Genomic DNA, 18,273 nt, shown 5'->3' with positions numbered 1-18,273 from the left:
TTTTAACTGATCCGTGCGAAGAACGGGCATAAAAGGTAGTACGAAATGGTAAAGTGTTTGTCATGGACCAAATTACAGTGAATTCAAATATATAGATAATTATTATAATTATCATTGATAATTATTTCTTTGTTGAATTATAGATACTTCTCAGTTGAAAAAAGAATACAATTTGAAAGGCCCAAATCAACGTAAAGCAGACCAACGCAAAGGAAAAATGTATAAAATTTTCCATATAATTAAGCGTACCGTACAAACTTAAAATTTCCATGTAATTAAGCCAAAGTTCCATTTCTGTGTCGTTTTGTGAGCTTATTTCCACGTATGGTGCGTCACCGGAAATGGGTCAATGTTGTTTTACAAATATGACGGAACAAGTTAATACTGTTCCGTCAGGAACGATTTCGAGGTCGTTTCCTTCACATCGTCTTTTCGTGTTTTCTACCGTTTTCTAAGCCTATTTCTACGTTTTGTGAATCAATGGTAGTGGGTCAAAATGGGCATTCAATGTGGGAAGAAAAATGACCCACTCTTCCACTAGTATCGAATTTCGAGGTCGTTTTTTTCGCATTGTTTAGTGCATGTTTTGTACCGTTTCTGCGCATATTTTCACGTTTTGTGCGCCAACGAAAGTGGGTCAAAGAGAACCTACAAATATGTCAGAAAAAGACATATTCATCCCACATTCAAGGACCATTTAGACCCAATTCCACTGATGCACAAAGCGACACAAATCATGCATAAAAAATGTGAAGGAAACGACATCGACATTCGATGGTGACGGAACAGCATTAAGTTATTCCGCTACACTTGTAGGCCATTTTGACCCATTTTTGTTGTCGCACTAAAGTGGAAATAGAAGAACAAAACGGTACAAAATAGGCACTAAACGATACGAAAGAAAGGAACCCGAAATTCGATAGTGACGGAACAGTGAGCCATTTAACTCCCATTTTAAAGGTCCATTCAACTCACATCGGGTGATGCAGAAGACGAGAAATAGATGCAGAAAAATATTTTTTAAAAAAGGCACTAAACGATGCGAAAGAAACAACCTCGAAATTCGATAGTGGCGGAACTCTTGGTCGTTTTTGTCCCATCTTGGAAGCCCATTGTAACCCACTTCCGGTGACGTACAAAACATAGAAACAGGGGCACGAAACGGCACGAAAATTCACTAGTCGATGCGAAAGGAAGGATCTCGAAATTCGGTAGTAGCGGAGCAGTGGGTCATTTTCGTCCCACCTTTGAGGCTTATTTTGACCCTCTTCCAGTGACGCACAAAACGTCGAAATAGTCGCACAAAAGGGTAGGCGATGTAACGACCTCGAAATTCGATAGTGGCAGAACTCTTGGTCATTTTTGTCCCATGTTGGAAGCTCATTTTGACCCACTTTCAGTGACGCACAAAACGTGAAAATACGCGCTCAAAACGGCAAGAAATTGGCACTAAACGACGCGGAAGAAGCGACCTCAAAATTCGTTGCTGACGGAACAGTGATTCATTTTCGTCCCCTTGCGGACTCACTTTAACCCACTTCCCATGACTCACAAAACGTGGAAATAGACACATAAAACGGCACAAAACGATGTGAAGACAACGACCTCGAAATTCATTGGTGGCGGAACAGCAATAACTTGTACCACCATATTGGTAGGCCCATTTTGACCCACTTCCGGTAACGCACAAAATGTGGGAATAGGCTCACAAAGCGACACAAAAGATGCAAAACAAAGTACCTCAAAATTCGTTGGTGGCGGAACAAGTTAATGATGCCGTGAACACCAATATAAGTATATTTTGTAGTTCTTACCATCAAGGCTGAGAACTGCACGGTCTATTTTTTTTTTTTTTTTTAGCCAAAGTAGAAGCCCAACCGCGATAGTGATGTCAACCGGCTCGGCTCGGCTCGGTTCAACTGAGCGAATAGCTTGAGCTGGCTTGGTTGAGATGACCCGTCGACTGGGCTCAATTGAGCCGATGGCTTGAGTCGGCTCGATTGGAACCAATGGCTCGATCCAGCTCCGTTGAAACGAGTTCATAGGCCGGGTTCGAATCAGCTCAACTGAGCCGATGGCTCGAATCGGCTCGGTTGGGGTAAGCAATCAGCTCGGTTCGGTTCAGTTCGTATGAGCCATCGGCTCGAGCTGGTCGGTTGGATGAGCTGTTGGCTTGGTTCACTTCTCTGTTCGGCTCGATAAGTTAATGAGCTGTGGGAGAGCCGCTTGAGTCGTTAACAACCCTAAACCCGGGTCGAGCAGTTTTGAACATGTTTGGCTGGAGTCCTATGACTTTTAACAATTTTCGGCTCTAGTCCGAATACTTGCTCCTTTTCAACTCAAACCTAGAACCTCGTGACCGAGGTCCTTGCCTCCTGAATATTTCTTGACGACCGACATCGACAGTCAACTAATGTTTAGTATTCAGATACAAACCGCCTATATTCCATGTTTATACACGGTGTTATAATAATAATTAGTTATAGTAGTAGTATAGGAAAGGGGGGCAAGAGTACGCAAATTTTAATTAAAATTATATATTTTGGTTAAAAATAGTTACAACGGAAAACTTTTACATGGAACATAAAACTTGAACTCTCCTTTACGAAACGTAAACTCAACTTTTATATACCTCTATTCTTAGAGGAAGTAGAACTCATAAAATGAAAACATTCAAATTCGTACTCTTGCCCCTATATGTGGGGCAAGAGTACGAAATCAAAGGGGCAAGAGTACGCACCCAAAAGAGCATTAACAATTATCACAGATGAAGGTACTACTCATTTATATGATGTGCATTGTTCATGCCACCATTCATGGCATCTTGCGCACTTGATCCAGTCTTCTATTGGTGGATCACTGTAAATGATATTGCATAATGGACACTCGTACACTACTTCCTCACTGACCTGAGAAGTTGTAGCTTTCCTGGTGCAAGATGATGTTTGCCTTTGCTCTTTGGAGGGCGCCGTTTCGAAAGTAAGTTCTGCTTGAAAGGAGAGGATGTTAGAATCTCTGATTGACTTCGAGAAGATCAAGATCTACTGGTTGAGTGCTTGGTAGCAGTTGGAGGAGGACTGACAACCACCAAAGGAGTGCATGGTGTAAAAGGTCCACATGGGCCCCTGCTTACCTCCAGTTAAGATCTAGTTTTCTGGTTGAAAGTTTGATAACCGATGAACGAGCAGTCAGCAGAGAAGTGTTTGATGTGGATAATCCGCATGAGCTCCTGCTTGCTTCTAGTGAGAATCCAGTGTTACTGGTTGAAGGTTAGGTAACAGATGAATGAGAACGAGCAACCGGCAGAAGAGTATTTGAAGTGGACAGTCAGCATGAGCTCTTGCTTGCTTCTAGTGAGGATCTAGCGTTACTGTTTAAAGGTTTGGTAACAGATGGAGGAGGACGAGCAACTAGCAAAGAAGTGTTTGATCTGGATGCACCGCATGGATCCCTTTTTACTTCCAGTGAATCATCCGATGAACGATTTTGGGCTCTATTCAGGTCTGATGCTTGATTTTTTGCTTCAGGAATGCTTTCGTCTTCAGACCTGGCTTCTACATTTAAGTCTATCACATCCACAATAGAAGGAAGAAAATCTTCTTCAGTGAACACATCTGGATTCAGTAAGACAACTCCAGATTCTTGAAGGCTGGATACCAATGGTTGCAGCGTTGTAGTCATCATCATCATAGGTATTCTGCCTTTATTGGCAGGTCACTTGCCGCAGCTGAGAAGCTTCCATGCTCCACGGTCCTCCGCTAACTTCTTCGTCTTCGCGTATGATCTTTCTGTTTTTATATCATCCATTAATTGTAGTCTCCTTCGCCCCCTCCCTCTCTTTCCCGCCACCATACCCTCTAGGACGTCCCTCATGATACAATATCTTCTTAGGCAATGTCCCAACCAGTTTCTCTTCCTCTTCTTAATAATATCTAAAAGTGTTCTTTTCTCATCCACCATTTCTAACACTCTCTCATTCGTTTTCCGTTCGACCCAACTAATTCTTTCCATTCTTCTCCACATCCGCATTTCGAAGGCTTCCAGTCGATTTTCATCACCTTTACGTAATGTCCACGTTTCCGCCCCATACAGTATAACACTCCATACGAAGCATTTTATGAGTCTTTTTTGTAGTAAGCCTCAGTAAACAAACTCGCAACTTGGAATTATGTGGGATGGATGATTCCTCATCCATTTATCACACACAGTTGAATACCAGGATTTCATCGGGTCAAAAAATGAGCGATCTAATAGTTTCAAATTATGACTGGGATTTGGTGGTAAACTCAACATCACTATCCTATTTTGCCTGCAGAAATCAATCGCTTCGATTGAAATGTGAGAGATCTGATTGTCAACAAGTAAAAATACCTTTTTTCGTAACCGAATTTGATCGCACATGTTGGTGTAAATAATATAACCATACTACGAAAAGTTGTGAGTTGATGAACCAGAATTAGATATTCCCAGAGAACCTGGCGGCGAGCCATCGAATAATTCTTGTTTCATTTGTTTTGTGGGAAATATCTAGGGAATAAAGGAACCAGATGCACTCACCATGAAACAGCTGTTATATTAACTCCACAATCACTAGATACAGTTTTATTCACAACTGATTTTTAGTCGACTTTTGGAACTTGATGAGGGACCGTATTTATTCCAGTTTCGTACATGTTGTAGATATCCCGTGGAGAAAAGCCGTTTTGTCTTACAAGATCTTTTAGACAATTAAAAAAACATTGAATTTGTGGCTTGCTAAAACCACGAGCTCTCCCCAGACCAGTCATTGAAGGCTGTTGCAAAGCAATTGTTAAATGTCTACGACGGAAAGACTCTGTCCAATCTCTTTCTGCCATTCGATTCACACGACTAAAGGATATGGGGCACATAGTTACGTTCAGCAAAATTGTATGCCATTCTTCTTAGATCTTTTAAAGTTAATTCATAGAAGAATTGATCCAGTAATGTGATATATTACACAATTCGTTCTCCATTTCTTCGGTAAATAGGCCTACTGGCTTTATTGTACCTAAAGACGTTGCAGATTCTCATTCAAAAAAAGAAACGAAAAATCCTTAATTCTCCTTATATCAGTAATGGGAATGCATAGGATACAAAAAAAAATCATATAATATTTAGACCCTTTATAAAAATACATTTCCAGCTTATTCCATCAGTTACAGAATGCTTGTCACCTACAAGGGTAACTTGAAAACTTCTCGACCTATCCTTGATGAAGCTACATATTGTCAAATGTTAGGTTAGGTTAGCTTCATATATCTTTATAGAATCCCATACCAATCATTGGACTGATACCGCCTTATGCAGAGTCGTTTTAACGTATGATTACTAAAGGACTGACCACTACAGGAAACATACGGTAGTCGAACTTTTTAGTATGGCACTAATCACGCGTCAGAATGACTCTGCATAGGGCCCATTAAAATTTATTACTGAAGACTACTGACATTTAAGATAAAAGAGGACAAAGCGTAGTATTTCTGAAACCTGAATAAAATAAGCAAGCGTAACGTTATTCAATAACTGCATATGTCACTATCTCACACGTTTATCTGTTTCGAAAACTCAAACACCACCTTAGATACTGTTATGTAAGGAATGGTATTTAGAATAAAAATTTATTCCTCGTACATAAGAAAATATCAGGATTCTTCAGAATTCTTAACGTTAGAGGCTACATATGGGAACCAGTATTCGTAAAGTTTGCCGTCACTCTCTATTACAACGGAATCTACATTCTTTTTTGATTGTTAGTTCTAAATCAAATTGGATTCTTTTTCATAGAACAGAAGGGGCAAGAGTACGCACGCGTATCCTTGCCCCGTAGGTATCTGCGTACCCTTGCCCCCTCACTACACAATTGACTTTCCCGTGATGTTGTACAGCCAACTGTTGGAAGAAAGTCAATTTACTACATTCTGTCAAACAATGGATATGTTAGAAACTAACGCTTTATAGTACTTTGAAATCGTTATAAAATTGTGTAAGTTATTCATTAACTACTTATGTCCCAATATTATATCAAACTATTAGAAAAACATAAATAATTACCTAGATAGCTTGTAGTTTGCCGCAGCACACTCAAACTTGTTTAGATTCTAGACGCCATTAACATCAAGCTCCACGTGACGCATTATTGCCATACGCGAATATATTCACCTGATTTTAGGGAATCGTATCCTTACCCCCCACGTACTCTTGCCCCCCTCTACTCTAGTATCATAGATAATTATATTGTCTATGTAGGATACTTGAAGAGAGTAGTACTTGGAATTACACAAAGGATTTAGCTCGAATTGGCTCGTTTTGGCTCGACTCGACTGGAAACTCGATCCGAATTGAGTCGAGTTGGGAGAAATTTTTCGAGCCGAGTTCTCGAGTTGAGCTCAAAAATGTCTGCTTCGAGCCGAGTCGAGTTTTAAAGAAAACTCGCTCGGACTCGCTCGTGCCCATCCCTATTGTATCCATGACGGGCATATAGAGTTCTTTCGAGGAGGATAGAATCATAAACATGATACATTTAAAAAATGCTTAGTTTCATGCTTTCTTCCCAGGGGGGGGGGGCGAAGGGATGGTAGTTATCAAGCATTTCTTATAAGTACCTTTTTTGAAATATGTAAAGCAGTAACAAGTGGACAACACAATATACATATATCTTCTTATCTTTAGTTTTAATTGCTGATTCAATTGCAACTAACAATTACAATTAGCAATTACAAGTTTCAATTGACAATTGCAATTAACAATTAAATGTTTCAATTGCACTCTTTGCGATTGACAATTAACAATTAAAAGTTTCAATTGCCTGGTGACCAAGTAACAATTAACAATTGACGAAATATTAATTGCAAATTTTATGATTGAATTCAATTGCAATTAAAATTAATTGTCAATTACGAATTGAAATCAATTGCAATTGATTTCAATTGCAATTGATTTTCAGAGCAATTACTTTCAATTGAATGGTCAATTGCAATTGATTTCAATTGATTTTGCCCAACACAGCTTTATAGAAAACATTAACAGTTTCGTCAACCGTATAACTTCTAGCCATCGTTACCCAACTGGCAGATGTCATTTCCTATGTAACTATTCGTAAACTTATCATCTGACTTAAGTTAGTAGAATTGGCCTGACTTTGGCTCACTTTTGTGTACCTTGGTTCCTGGCTCAGGACTCATCGTCCCTGTCCCATGGTCAGTGGTAAGGACCACCCTTTCTTGAATTTGATAGAGGTATCTTGACTCACTCCTAATTTTTGGGACGAGTACAAAGTACAATCCCCTTAAATTTTGAAAATTTCCAGAACTAAAAGTGTGGTATGGCAGTATGCATGACTGATTAATGGGGTCATCGTAAAGGCTATTTGTCCCCGTTACGATAGACAAGACTACTCAAGCACGTACCCCAAAATAAAATACTGTGATGAACATAGTAAAATATAGGAAATAAAAAGGCGCTGCAAATTAAAAATAAAAATCATAGACAAGCGTTAAAATTAAAAAAAAAATATTACAGATAAACCATAGAACAGTACACATAGCAAAAACAATAAAAAGTTAAAATCGTAGCAACGATAAACAGAAGGAAAAAAGGACTAAAATGGTCAGAAAACGTAATCAAGATCTAAGGCGTGGATACTGGTATGGAAGTATAGGACTGGTGTATGTACCTCGATAAGTTTTGGGCGGTTCATATCGTTATCTTTTAGGAGTAAAATAATTGCCAAAAATTCAAATTTTGAAGGTGTTTGACCTATTTTATTATATTTAATGAAGTTATATCAAATTATGGTTATATGAGCGAGTACAAGAGTCCATTCTCTTTTATTATACGCGAGTACTTTGACACATTCTTCTTAAATTTTGGAATGGGCATTGACCCACACCTTAAATTTCAGAATTGTCAAAAAACATAATTTGGCAAATGTTCTCTAAGACTCGAACATATAACTTTGTTGAGTTGATTTTTAGTTTAACGTCCCCTTCAGCAGCGAGGCTATATGAGACGGGACCTATTGATTAACGTGGACTCCGAACCACATAAGCTCTCGCTGTGAATCGAACCTGGGTCTCTCACGCCAAAAGCGCGTACGCTAACCGCTTAGCCACGAATGAGTTCATATATAACTTTGTAAATTTAAGTTGTTTTTACCTATCCCTTTCTTATTTGTTATGAAATTGTCAAAATATTCGTGTTGCCATATTCTCACCACGTGGCCGGTTATTGACCTAATTTGTCTTTTTGCTGTTTTCTCATTGCATGAATGATTTATATGGTTGAGTACAGGGTGCGAATTACCGGGGAGATGAGGGGGATTTTCCCCCTCAATCACATTATGTTCCCTCCTAAAGATGTCAGCTGAAGTATCACCACCGGGGATGCTCGCTTTTCCCCTAAACTATGCTTATTATAACACCAAATTTAACTGATCTTCGTCATTTCTTGTCAATTTAATCTTTTAGCTGTATTTCGAAATGAGCATGTAAACTATTCACTTTTGGTCATTTCCAATTTCCTCACTATTTTTACCGTTGTTTAGTTGAAGTATATTATTATGATTACGGTTATTACTTGCAATCGTATCCTTATACCCTTCAATTCGTCGTCGTTCGTGAATTTGAATATACTAATTGAGCATAACAAACTCACATATTGGGTTTATAAGTGCTTTTAACGGTTGTCCAAAAAGAAGTAAACAAATAACTTCTTCCACCATACTTAGCGAAGGTCGGCCATATCATTCTTCCTATACATTTGTATTGATTATCATTCCGTTTTTATTTTGCCGTATTTTATTTTCCAGTATATTATTTGTTAGCGCATGGTTCTGATTCCCTAGTAGTTTGTGTGTATGCAACTCAAAAGTTGCGTTTAATTAGTTAAGTAGTATAGTAGTTACTGCCTTTTACAGTTTACGGAAATGAACTTTTGAAACTGTACTCAAAATCTGAGATATATATTCTCCCGTAGCTATATGTTAGCGTACACGCTGGGGATGCACCCCTAGTGAGCAGACATGTTAGTAAAGGTGAGTAGGTGCATAATTGAAGATTTGCTTCAACATTTGCTAGTACGACTGGTTCTCCATGTCATTGTCTGTTTTTGAATAAGCACTCAACTGGAGTGGGCTTTTAAAAGTTAATCTTTCATTTTTCCACCTTTCTTTTCGCTGTACAGTTTGCTGTCCACACCAATAATGTTGTTTGCAAAACTTCAATATAATGTTTATACTTTATTTGAATAACGTAGCACATAGTGAATCAACTCATATGTAACCTAACAGTAAAGTAATTTGTAAGTGTTGACTTCCTGAGCTCTGTCATGGGATCGACATAAAAAAAAAAAAAAGCATGAAGAGCGCAGCTTTCGCGGGGAGTAGAAGCACAAGCTCGAAATTTGAATTCAGAATTTTTAAATATTTGGGCTTAGATTTGACCTTGATGCCAGAAATCGGGACCAGCAACAAACCATTTCTCGTATGATAGGTTAATACGTAGATTTAGAAAAAAAATGAGTCCGGTTTAACTGATAATTTTAGTGGTTTTCATAATACTGAACTAGGTTGTCTTTTGCAAGGCTATGCGTAATAACGCAAAATGGAAGATTTCAATATGAGTGGAAGAATTAACATATGCTTGTGATCATAGCTATCGCTCGGGCCTAATTATTAAGTAATAAATCTTAGAGAGCTACGGACACAAGAGTGAGTACATTTAAATACGTTCAGAAAGATTAGGTATGATGTGTGCATGTCAGATAATATATACGTACATAGTTATTGTCTAGATTAATTGAATTAATAAATATCTTATTTATTACAGATGTCATATTTATGTGTGTTGGGGGGGGGGGAGGTAAGACATTATTGTCTCATTTTGAATTATTGCACCTTCAAACTTTACGTCCTGTTGGCCTAATTTTATCCCTCCCCAAATTAGATTACCTAATTCGCACACAGGTTGAGTACATCGGTCAATTATGTTACATAAGACACAGATACCATTTTGTCCTCTCTTAAATTTTGGAACGGGGTGTATTGACCCATCGTAAATTCGGGAATTATCAAAAAGTAAAAAACGTTAAATGTTCTCTAGGACGTAGGGACATGAAATTTGGTTGGTTCACCTTGTATCTTTCTATGAAAAAAAAAGTGCCAAAACTGTACGTAAGTGACACCTTATATTTTGGTGAGAAATTTGAATTAGCATGAGGTTGGATTTTGAATGTAGTGCTCCAAGATCTACTAACACGTAAGATGAAGATTTATTTCAAGATATGGTCATATGAATGAACATAGGTTCTCAGTTTTTTTTACTGGACATGAGTACCTTGAGACATACTTTTCAAATTTTGAGATTGGTATATTTGAGCCTGTCTTAAATTTAGGTAGTGTTAAACTTTAAAAAATGTTCTTTAAGACTTGGGTACATACTTTTGTAAGTTTGGATGATCATATTGATTTCTTGTATGTATAAAACATTGTCAATATTTAAATTGGGGCATTTAAGACAGCATGTAAGATGACATAATTTATTGCATTATGTAATCTTACAAATGGTTACAGAACACAGTCTAGAGTTATTCGTGAAAATGTTTCTTTGGTCAAATGTGGTCGGTTAATTTCTGCCTCTAACTCGAATTTTTAGGCCTCAAATACGATAGGTAATTATTGTAACCTATTGATATACATAAACAATTTCACACTTTGAATCTTATGGGTGTAATTATGACTTTTAGTAGGTCATTGTTGAATAACATCTTAAAACTTGATAACTGATATGTAATATCAAAACTAATTATTACACAGCAATAACAATTTCACACTTCGAACTTTAGTTATAATTAATAATGTAAAATCATTGGTGGAAATTATTCTTGGTGCAATCTGATTGGATGATCACTTCCAAATATTTAAACTTTTCATAAAAGTTTCAAAATATTTACTTAAATTTTTGAAAGCTGTTTGAAATTTTTGAACCTTAGGATTTTAGATACGACTATAGCCTAAACTGTCCTTGGTACAATCTGATTGACAGATTCCATTGAAATTTTAATTTCGAAAATTTCAAATGTATTAAAAACTAAAAAAGATCACTGTTTTAAAATTTCAGTTTTAAAATTTGTTAAACCTTAAGATTATGACTCACAGTGAAAGGTTATTACTGGAAAAAAATTAGGACTTGAGACGTGATATGTAATTAATAAAATTTTTGAAATGTAACTACAATTTCACAGTTTCAACTTTATTCAGAAATCTGAGCATTTTGAATAGTTTCTGAAATGTTTAGTTTAAACTTTTTGATCGAGTACTAGAGAAGTAACTGGATTCCGCGCTCGAAAACGTAAAGACGAAGATGGGAGCTGCTCTTTCCAATTCCTCGAAGTATTAAGGGAAACTCGTAAGAGAGGGAGATGAAGAGGTGTATCTCAAGATTGTATATCTTGTCTGATGGTCTGGAGTATAATGTTGCTTCGCATATCCAACACTCATTATAATCACGTAGTACATCAAACAAAACTTCCAGATGTGAAATATACACTATTTTAGAGTCGAATGTGCTGTAAAACATACAGGATATAAGATCTGTAAAAGAATCCATGACATATGGTATCATAATCAGAACTTGTCTTTAACTGCATCATGGGCATAATGTCCAAGAGCCACGGGCAGTCTCTAAATAATGGTGTTTGTCATACAATTAAAAGTCTAGATGCATGGAAGACCCTGCAGAGGCGTAGTGGTAATAGATATAGGTGACAAGATCTTTAGGTTTTGCACATCAAGAATTGAAGATGTAAAATTTAGGATTTATGAAGAAAAAAACTTTCAGAATTTCACCACTAATAGAAGAAGGATTTTCAAACACAAAATTTAATGATTTTATTCCACTATCTGTGGATTCCAAACAGGATCAGTTCATATGAATACTCTAGCGTTGTTTTCCATTTCTCTTGTGAACAGAAACCGTTATGTGGGATGCCATACATCACTACATACTCATACATCGCATAAGCTTATGATCTTCACTCTCTTTTCGGATTAGTGTTCTCTAAGCATATGGATAAATGTGATGTGAAGGTTAAATTCACGCATGCTTATGATCCTGCTCGATCGTTTCAAACAATTGCTGCTAGAAGAGAAAGAGAGTATCTGCTATTGCTGTATGTAGATAGCTCATGTCCCTAAATCTATTACAAAAGGATCTGGGATAACGTGCCGTACCAGTTCAGTACCAAAACGTTGATTTTGTACACTTTTGATCCAGGGGTAAAAGTGGATCTGAAAAGGTGGGGGGACGGTAGGTAGCGGCATGATACCATCTCGTTCCCCCTGCCTATCTTTGTCCATTGTATTTTTTTAGGAACTGGGGGACGCCATACATATTTTTAGAGGTAGGGGGATGGGGTCCCCCCGCACTTTTATCCCTGTTCTGATCACAAGATGTGGATCTGCCTTCCAGAGACTATCCAGGTAAGTCCAAAAAGTTAAATCTATATCCTTACGTTCCTCGGATCTCCTTACAAGGGAAATACATTTTCCCTCCATTCTGTTACAGAGCAATGTGAACATTCTCTAATAGAAATAGACCATCTGGACATTGCGTCCAAGTAAATATTCAGTGACAAGTAGGAAACAATCACAAAAAAATGACAAAAAAGAAGATAAAAGTATTACAGGCATGCCCAGACTTTGTTCTTGAGGCTTCTATCATTGGTTAAAACCTATGCTGACGTGGTTTTTCATGGTAACGACACTTTTAACCTCGGTGTAAACAGCGGTCCAACTTGTATGTATATCTCTGGCTATGCTTTGTCACAGCGGAGAGATGTACCATACACTCTTGCCGTTTGTATGATACAAAACACACTTAGAACTATTTCGGAAATTCGTTATTAAATAAACAAAAAGTTTAAGCATGAATTTATAATCGTGATTCTTCGAAGTATAAAATAAGAAATAAAAATTATTTAATTTCTTTTAACATAACAGTGCCCAAGCAGTGCTTGGTTTACTTAGGTGAAATGCACGACACTGATTTTTAGTATACTTTCTACATGCGTTAGGTTGATGAAATTGTTTGATTTATAAGCTATATGAATTGGTTGATATTTTGTAAAGGTTTGTAAAGCAAATAGGTTCCTTAGTCAATGAGCAATGGTCTTTTCCCTCCAATAGAAGCAGGAACACGCAAACAATGTTTACGAGTAACTTTTTTGAAACTTTGACAACCCATGTCTCCGAGACTGTACAGGTTAGAGAAGATTGGTTCTAACAACTGTACCAAATTCTATGAAAATCTAAATCGGTGAATGTCTTTTTCAGATTTTTCTGGGTAGTTTAATATGGAATGTCCCTTATCAAAAGCTTTCGCCAAGTAATTGCTATCCATTGAAGAAGAAAAACAATATATGATCGAAATTAAAAATACATTTTAAAGAATGTTACCCTTTTGTGTGAACTCAATGGATTATTACATCAGAGGGAGTTCAAGTAAGGAAACGCGACATATTATCCGCATTACTAGTGATATACGTAGAGGTAAAAGTGGATCTGAAAAGGTGGGGGGACGGTATGTAGCAGCATGACGCCACGCCGTTTTCCCTGCCTATCTTTGTTCATTGTAATTTTTTAGGAACTGGGGGTACGCCGTACATATTTTTTCGAGGTAGAGGCCGACGGTCCCCCACATTCCCTCGAACTTTTACCCCTGGCTATACGGTATATTCAATGTAAAACTTATGCTAAATTAATTGCAAATTTGATATAACATGTATTTAATATACAACATAATCAACCATTATCAATCTATTACTGGATGAAAGTATCTACTTTTCTCCACAAGCATCTATCTTCAGCGATTCTTCTCCACATGTTACTAAACAATGTTTCTTGATTTCGTCAAAGTAGCTTGTATGACAATGTGCACTAGTGCATTTTCTTGTCTCGGTATCCAGTCACCGATTGCTTTTGTGTACTGACCAACCGTTTCTTCTTGCATTCTTGTGACTCATTTTTATCTTTATAGGTAATCCCTAGTTCACATCCCTCCAGGCTTCATTGTGTAGTATATATATATATATATATATATATATATATATATATATATGATTTTGTTCTATGCATATTTATGTAGAAAGAAGGTCAAAAGAAGAAGACTGTCAGAGTCTATACTGAAAAATAATTCTAGAATCTAGATGTTGAATCTAAGGAAAATCCTGGAGTATATTATGCCGGAATAGCTGCCCGCCGCATTCGAATCAGAGACATTGTGATTGTGCAAAAAGGACGCTAACACGTTAGTTTAATAACACTCGATTAGAATTTCCAACCAAAATGTGGAGTTCTTAAATTAACACAAGTAATTTCGAAAATTTCGATGCACTTTACTTAAAAAAATAAACTGGTATCTTGTTTAAATCTTGACAGCTAATAATAAGGAAATCATTTTTCTTTTAACTAAAGAGGATGAAATACTAGCAAAAAATTTCTACTTCTACCTGCCTATGTAAGAAATAACACGAAATAAAAGTTCTAGCTAAGGTTCCACTATTATGCCCTGTGTAAGCTGAAGGAGGCGGGTGAAGAAAGAAAATGATAAACTCGAAATCAACTCAACCAATTTTTTTATAAACAACCTTTTCAGCAGCGAGGCTATATAAAACGGGGCCTACTGATTAACGTGGAATCTGAACTACGTGGAATGAGAATGTGGAAGGAAATTAGAGAAAACACTATGGAAACCATAATTATCAACCTAAACTCACAAGATCTGTTATCGATTCAGGGACCCCTAGCACGACATACGAGTACTTTACTGTTGAGCTACCGTGGCCCCCCTCCTGTCTGTGGAACAAAATAGAAAATGTATAGTAGACATCGAAACTACAATAATCTGCTGAAGAAAAAACACATACCTTTTTAAAACAAACAACTTAATTTCTTCTGTCGTCTTTATGGAACCGAATTCATTGTCCTTTTAACATACTGTACATAAATTTAGTTCAATAAAAATTGAGTTACTAATGATTTTTATTTCCATAGAATTGTTTCTATATCCTTTGTTGCGTGTTGTAGATAGTAAATTGTTGTCTGGAAAAACAATAAAAACATTGCCAAGGTTAACTTCGATTACACTATCCAACAAAATTTCTCCTTTTTTCTGTAACTGGCATGAAAACAGCTAATCTTTGTTTTCGTGTGTGCTGATAACGAAAATATCAATGAAAACGCAAGATTAGCCCTCGTTTTGAAGTTATGATAACTTTACTTTATTGCCTATATAAGCTTATGCACGTATTTAGGTTGTTATCCCTCGGACTAAGGTCACTGAAGGCGCAACCGCCATGCCTGGCGTTTGCAATTTTCTTTTGGCGTCTTTGATTAGTGTCCAGTTGTAATCGGCTAACATTAATCGGCACTTCACTTTCCTTGATATCTCATTTCCATGTCCGAAATTTGCTGGTGGAAACGTTCCTCGTGCTCGTCGCTTACAGCACCATAGTTGTCAGAAAAGAAGTCCAAGTGGGAATCTAAGAAATGTGACTTTGAGGAAATGTTGCACCCCAGTATTGCACCTCAATCCATCGTAGCAGTGCAGAAGATTTGCCCCAAGTTCCTTACAGTTTTCTGCCCTCTTATTTCCTAGAAAGTTTGTTGACACTTGAACAAAGCAGGTGGAACAGGAACAGGCAGTCCGTCTGCGTGAGGCACTGGTCACATGGCCGATAGTACGTTGGGATATGTCAAAGAAGACTTTTTCTTCTTGGAAATACCATATGTTAATGGAGTTGCCATAAAAAAGTAACAATCATTCATATGGTTTGATGGTTCTCGCCAGATCATGGGTATAGCAAAGCCCCTGGATGATCTTTTACGATACAACGACGAATGAAGACAGAAGATATAAAATTGCAACATACGTGAGGAACCCAGGGCATGTGTTCCCCGATTTCACAGCCAAAGTACGGTCTGTACGCCTCCCTTGGTATCCTTTGCAATTGCAATATAGACTCTCCGCAACTGTAGCAAAATTTGTCAGCGCTGTTTACGCATTTGTGAGTCATAATGAATCACATGGCCTGAATTAGTGACAGGAATTAGTGACCATACGCACTCACTACACTTAAGTAAAACCTTTTTCCAGAACACAACTTGTAACAGACTGAAACTACGCTTAAATGAAACATGCTCCGCTCCTGCCTTCTTCCCCTTCCCCTCCCCCTAGTTGCTAGGAGTCCGGGCTAAAAATAACGACAAAATACATACCGCTATTGTTGCCTGTAAAAAACGTAATCATTCTGTCTACCATCAACGAGATTTCGAAGCCTAATGGGAAAGGATTGACAATGAATGCTAATAGAGTATAATACTTGTAATTAAATGCACCCGCCTTTCACCTGGAAACGAGAGCTAATTCGAGTTTTTCATTGTCGTTTCCGTTATCAGCGTCGTCAATATAGTTAACAAATTTATTTCATTCCAGTTACATTTTCACTGTTGGCTAGTGTTACCGAAGTTCTCGCTGTAGGCACTGCGACAAGTCTTTCGTTCGGCACTTTCTTAAGGAAATACACAGCATAAAATTGCCACATAACATATATGATTGCCACATCTTTTCACAGCTAAATAGAGGACTGCAAATATCAAATAATTTTCTTTTCTGTGAGTACCAGTACACATGTCGTGACAATTTTATCATTGACAATCGTACAGATCTCCAGATTGATGGCATGTGGTTCAACAAAACATGAAAATAGTAGACTATAAAAAATACGCTATTGAGTTGACAACAATCGATATTTATTTTCCAATAACAATAATTCAATGTTGCCATTAATTATCACATTCTCCTTTGCTTCCTTCTCATCCATTTTACTCACAAAGTTGAGATTTTAATCTGACAACAATATTAAACATTATTTTTCAAATAAATAAAACCTAGATAATTCCATCAATATGACATGTCATGGTATATCAAGTTAAAAAAAAAAAGAAAAAGAATCATGTATGTGGAGCTTTTTATACAATAAAATAAACATGTTGTGCATTAATTTCAGGACCGTCATGTAGTAGCCATAGGAAATTATCCCTGAATTTAAGATCCACAGTATTACACAAGTATGAGGCGTGACACACACATACGTAAAATGTAGTGGACTCATAAGTTTTGGTACTTACCACATCACTGTTTACTGTTGTACTCACCTTCGAAATAACCTTCGGCTTTCACAAACTCGTGTATTCTTTATTGCTGCTGTTTATTGTTATTAGGAATAGGAACTACCTATATCTATAACCCTTTAAGCCTGTTACGTATGAAGGATGAGGTCCATCGGTGATCACAAAGCCCGCGAAAGTGGGAAACGAAGGCAATTGCGTATTTACATTAGGTACAATCCCAGCATTTGTCTGGTATGAATAAGGAAAAACGTCACTCAGAATAGCTGCTCTGAAAAGGTTTTCACACCTCTTTGAACGAGTTTCCGCAACGGAAAATGAATCAGGGGCCACTCGTACTGAAGATGTTAATGAATATGCTACTCGGAGTCAATGCTGTTATTGGTAACAAAATGAAAATAAAATCTTTCAGTTTAACGTCCCATAATTGCTGTTTCCTGGCAGGAGCTCATGTGGTTCGGATTCCACTTTTAATAAGTAGGTCCACGTCTCATACAACCTCGCTGCTGAACGGGACTTTAAACTCAAAATCAACTCAACGATTGCTGTTGGTAACAATACTGGAAATCATTTGCTGGAGTTCACGTAAGAGATTTCCTATTTCCACTTGAATTCTTTAAGTGAAACGTGTTCCCTTGAGGCTAGACTTTAGTTCTGGAAAAGGTATATATACCTATATATAGATTATATCGACAAACTATAAGAGGTGATTCCTCACACCAAAATAAGAGTAAAAGTCCGTATGGACCTCAGGGAAAAAATGCATAGTCCTGAAGCTAGGGCTTTCCAAAATCATTGAAAAGTTGAAGTTCAACACGAGCTATTTCTAATTCAAGAAAACGTGGAGTGGCGGTCCATATCAGTGTAAAGGAAATCGTGCATACGCAAATCCAGAAATATATATTTCATCAATGTGTAATGGGAATATACTTTGTAGCAAATGCCTTGTAATTCCCAGACATGCACCTAACAGAATTCTGTTATACTCTGACTTCCAGGAAGGTCAAAAGTAGACAAACGATAGGCCTTGGCAGCAGCGAACACGAAATGCCTGAGCTAGAAGTTGGAAG

General features: G+C 37.3%; 1 protein-coding gene across 1 annotated transcript in view; it reads right to left on the bottom strand.

Annotated features, from left to right (window-relative positions):
• Positions 1-15,047, bottom strand: part of LOC145672561 (sodium channel protein Nach-like) — a 107,933-nt gene extending 92,886 nt beyond the window's left edge. The window contains exon 1 of the mRNA XM_081741720.1: positions 14,941-15,047. The gene's annotated coding sequence lies outside the window, so the exon portion shown is untranslated. The remainder of the gene's footprint in view (positions 1-14,940) is intronic.
• Between the last annotated feature and the right edge of the window lie 3,226 nt (positions 15,048-18,273).

Source organism: Thermobia domestica, chromosome 16 (genome assembly GCF_964235325.1).
Source record: "Thermobia domestica chromosome 16, izTheDome1.hap1.1, whole genome shotgun sequence".
Lineage (NCBI taxonomy): Eukaryota > Metazoa > Arthropoda > Insecta > Zygentoma > Lepismatidae > Thermobia > Thermobia domestica.
The sequence above is the reverse complement of the archived record's forward strand: the minus strand, read 5'-3'. Positions and strand labels throughout refer to the sequence as shown.